At 41.1% G+C, this 4,775-nt stretch overlaps 1 non-coding gene across 1 annotated transcript; it reads left to right on the top strand.

Annotated features, from left to right (window-relative positions):
* Positions 1-2,927: 2,927 nt before the first annotated feature.
* LOC127746138 (small nucleolar RNA R71) lies at positions 2,928-3,034 on the top strand. Its single transcript, XR_008007757.1, has one exon. It is a non-coding gene; the product is annotated as a small nucleolar RNA R71 (small nucleolar RNA).
* The last annotated feature ends 1,741 nt before the right edge of the window (positions 3,035-4,775 follow it).

Below are 4,775 nucleotides of genomic sequence, written 5' to 3'. Positions count from 1 at the left end.
CGGTAAGGGGAAGTGATCCTTCCTGGTGGCCTCATTAAGCTTCCTGTAATCAATACACATGCGCCAACCAGTCACTATTTTTGTTGGTGTTCATACCATGGGTCAAGCTGTCCGACCCGGGATGTTTAGTGACAAGCCGACCGACCTCTTCATGTCAGACTATCCGACCTCTTCTCAAAGAGCTCGGCCAACTCGCCAAAGGAGCCCAAAGCAGACTCAAAACGAAGGAACACAGCCCAATCTAAAGGCAGCTAAAACCCAGAAAGATAAAGGCGGTTCCCTTGAAGATAAGATGACCTCACTTAAAGATAAGATAAGATAACTAACTTATCTTATCCGCAGGAGGCCACATCTCACCATTATAAATACACTGGAGCACCCAGGTATAACTCATACTCTGATTCTACTCAATACCTGCTTAATACCCTTGCTAACTTAAGCATCGGAGTCCCTTGCAGGTACCCCCCACCCTCTGGGGATGAAGGATCAGCATCATCACCAAGTCCAACGAGTCGAACACAGCGACTCCGACCACGATCATCTGATCGGACTCCGCAGCTCCGACCAGCATAGAAGATCTCGTCCGAGATCAACCTCTAGTTTCAGGTAACCCTCGGAACAGTTGGTATCAGCTCATTCTTCTCATTTGGTACAATAGTGACCCCTCCTTTCTTAGGAACTACTTGCATAAGGCTTACCCAAAGGCTGTCTGAGATGGGGTAAATCACCCCTGCTTGCCACAACTTCAACACTTCTTTTTGGACCACTTCATTCGTGGTTGGATTCAGCCTTCTTTGTTGTTGTCTTGAGGGCTTAGCACCTTCTTCAAGTAGGATTTTGTGCATGCACATTGAATGAGTGATTCCTTTTAAGTCTGCAAGTGTCCAGCCTATAGCACCCTTGTGTTATTTCAGCACTTGGATAAGCTCCTCTTCTTGCTCCTTACTCAAGCTTGAATTGATATCACTGGGTAAGTGTTGTTGTAACCCAGATATGCATATTTCAAGCTTGGTGGTAAGGTCTTTAGCTCTAGTTTTGGTGCCTCTACTTCCTTGTTGTCTTTGTGGTTCAGCATGATTGAATTCTCCATGGTTCCTTATGGTAGTTCTCCACTTGATGCTTGTTGCTCTAACTCTATAGTTATTTCGTGTTGTTCTTCTTCCAAGACCCCTTGAACTATCTGTTCTATGGTGTCTACCATCATGCGTTCTCCTATGGATTCCTTGGGGTAACTCATTGCCTCAAAGACGTTGAAGACCATCTTCTCTTCATGCAATCTCAAGAATAGTTCCCCTTTTTGCACATTAATGATGGCTCCAGCAGTAGCTAGGAATGGCCTTCCTAGGATGATTGATGTGTTAGCTTCTTCTTCCATATCCAGCACAACATAGTCAGCTGGAAAATGAATTCTCCTACCTTCACCAACAAGTCCTCCACCACCCCATGTGGAAACTTGAATGTTCTGTCAGCCAATTGGAGTGCCATTCTTGTTGGCTTGGCTTCCTCAATCTTCATCATCCTCATCATGGTTAGGGGCATGAGGTTGATGCTAGCTCTCAGATCACACAAGGCTTTCTCAATATTGATATCCCCTATGATGCAGGGGATTTGGAAACTCCCTGGATCTTTCATTTTCTTGGGAAGCTTCTTTTGTATGATGTCACTACACTCCTCAGTTAGCACTATGGTCTCTTTTTATCCCCAGTTCCTTTTTCTTGTCATGAGCCCTTTCAGAAATTTGGCATAAAGTGGCATTTGCTCCAATGCTTCAGCAAATGGTATGTTGATTTAGAGCTTTTTAAAGATCTCAGAATCTAGAGAACTGACCATCCTTCCCATCTTTCCTCAGCCTCTGAGGATATGGTGCCTTTGGCACATAAGGCTTCAAGATTGGCTTTGGTGAGGATGGGACAAGGATCTCTTCTTTATTATTGTTTACATGCTTCTCTACAGCTTCTTCTTCATGGTTATCCTGGCTCGGGGTTGCTTCTTCTACAACTTTCCCACTTCTAAGTGTGATGGCCTTGCACTCCTCTCTTGGGTTGGCAATGGTATCACTGGAAAATGTATGTGTGGGCATTGGGATTTTCTTGGATAGAATCCCTACTTGTGCTTTCAGCTTTGAGATTGTTGCGCCTTGATTCTTCAGATTTGATCTGTATTCTTCTTGATTGGCATATATCTTTCTTTTAGCTTGTGTTTGTCTCTCTAATAGGGTGGACATGGCTCCTGTAAGATGTGATGATAGTTGTGCTATTGCAGCCTCTACTCTCTCAACGTTGCTCTTGATTTCACATGGTTGCATGGTTGAGGTTGATGTGTCTTGATGGTGGTTGTTGCGTGTTTGCTGGGTGGAATGGTATGATATGTTTTGTGAATTGTGGTAGGGTCTATTGTTTCCTGATTGATGGTTGGGGTTGTGAGTATTGTATTGGTTGGGTGGGTAAGGTTTGTTGTGATCTTGGCTGTGGCTTTGTTGGTTCCCCCACCCAAATTTTGGGTGGTTTTTCTAGCCTGGGTTGTATGTCTTGCAGTTAGGATCATATGGTGGTCTAGAATTGTTCACATAGTTGGCTTGCTCCCATTCACATTCAACTTCTGGTGCATCTCCTTCTTGTTGAGGGGTTTGGGCTTGAATAGCTGAGACTTGATTGTTCTCCATCTTCTTGGTCAAGGCTGCTAGTTGTGCAGTAATCACATTGTTTTGGGCTAAGAGAGCATCCATTGAATTTAGCTCCATTATTCCTTTCCTTTGAGTTCTATCTAAAGCATAAAAATATTCATTCTCAGCCACAATCTCAATGACATCTATGGCTTCTTCAATGGTTTTCTTCTTATTGAGTGAACCTCTTGAAGAGTGATCTACTGCTTGTTTTGACTCATATGATAGCCCTTCATAGAAGATGTGTAGTTGCACCCACTCACTGAACATATCCGGTGGACATTTTCTTGTCAAATCCTTGAACCTCTCCCAGGTCTCATAGAGTGTTTCACCATCTTGCTGTCTAAAAGTTTGTACCTCAGCTCTTAGCCTGTTGACTCTCTGTGGAGGGTAAAATCTTGCTAGAATTTTGTTTACAACATCATCCCATGTGGTTAAGCTCTCCTTGGGAAATGCTTCCAACCACTTTGCTACCTTATCTCTGAGTGAGAAAGGGAACAAAAGTAGCTTGTAGGTGTCAGGATGTACACCATTGGATTTTACAGTATCACAGATCCTCAAGAATGTAGTAAGATGTTGGTTTGGGTCCTCTTGGGAACCTCTTCCATATGAACAATTATTCTAGACAAGTGTGATGAGTTGAGGTTTCAACTCAAAGTTGTTGGCATGAATTGTTGGTTTCAAGATGCTACTACCATAATTTCTTGGATATGGGTTGATGTAAAAGCCTAAGACTCTCCTATCCTGCCCAACATGATTGCCAGTTTCCTCCCCAACATGGTTATGCACTTCTTCTTCCATGGTGATTTCTTGATCTTCTTCCACTACTTCCTCTCCAAATATGCCTTTGCCTCTTGCTTCCCTCCTTAATCTAAGGAAGGTCCTCTCAGGTTCGCTATCGAAAGAGGATGAAACTTCTCCCCTTCTACCAATCAAAGATTCAACAAACAACAAATAGAGGACAACTAAAAGAATCGCCTTAGTTAAGATTAGTGGTTAACTTTTGATTCAATTAATCAAACATTTAGAAGGATGGAAATATGGACAATGGATAACTTGAATGATCTCAGCAAAAAGACCGAAATCTGAATGAAAAAAAATAAAGTAAAGAACAATAATGATAAAAAAATAACAAGGTAATTAAAATGCTTAATCTAACTCTCCAATCAATTTAATCAGTGTCAAATTCAAACCAATCTCCGGCAACGGTGCCATAAAACTTGATCCGCGGAATTCACTCCCCACATAAAAATGATGAATCCGCTATTTTGGCAAGCGCACCAAAATTATCGTCAAGTAATAACTCATAGTGGAGTGGGATCCTATCCACAGAGATTGGTTGATTTGAGCAACTTTAATTAATTGGTGAATTAGTTAAGCTAAACATAATAGATTGTGATTGCAGAATTATAAATGAGCAGAATTATAAATGACTCAAAAGTAAAGAAAAGTAGTAAAGTGCAGAAATGGAAATGGCAAGAATGTAAAGGGCAGAAGTTTAAATGACATAAATGTAAATGGGAATAGGGAATTGTAGAATGTAAAAGAAAGCTATAAAGAAGGTGAAATATGATAATAGGGGAATTCATTGAGATCAGGAGATGTTGTCTCTTTGGATTAAATTTAGCTTATATCCTCTTCAATTATGCAACTCATTGAGCTCTTGGCAATCATGATTGATTGAGTCCCAATCCCTTGGTAACTCAATCTCTCAGATCTTGATCAATAGCCAATTCCTTGGTCTAATTGCTCATGAAGAGAGATATGCTTGGTCTCTGATTATACCACACATCATCATAGATCCAAGTAGAGGGAGGATTGTATGTCACCATATCTAAACACCAAAACCTAGATTCTACTCAAGTGTGAGAAGGGATTTCTAGCATGGTTTCTTGTTTCTTTTTCCAAGGTTTCCATGAAACCCATTTTGCGTTCAATCTCTTTCCCATGATAATTGAACACTAAGCATGAAGAACAAAATTCCTTCTAGAAAATCAAAGTGAAAATGAAGGGAAGAAAAAATTTGCTATCATCAATCCATCAAGTACAATAGAGCTCCCTCTCTCAATCAGAGGGAATTTAGCTACTCATAGCTCAAAGAAAAGTACTCAAC

This window comes from Arachis duranensis, chromosome 3 (genome assembly GCF_000817695.3).
Source record: "Arachis duranensis cultivar V14167 chromosome 3, aradu.V14167.gnm2.J7QH, whole genome shotgun sequence".
Lineage (NCBI taxonomy): Eukaryota > Viridiplantae > Streptophyta > Magnoliopsida > Fabales > Fabaceae > Arachis > Arachis duranensis.
This window is presented reverse-complemented; position numbering and strand designations above follow the sequence as displayed.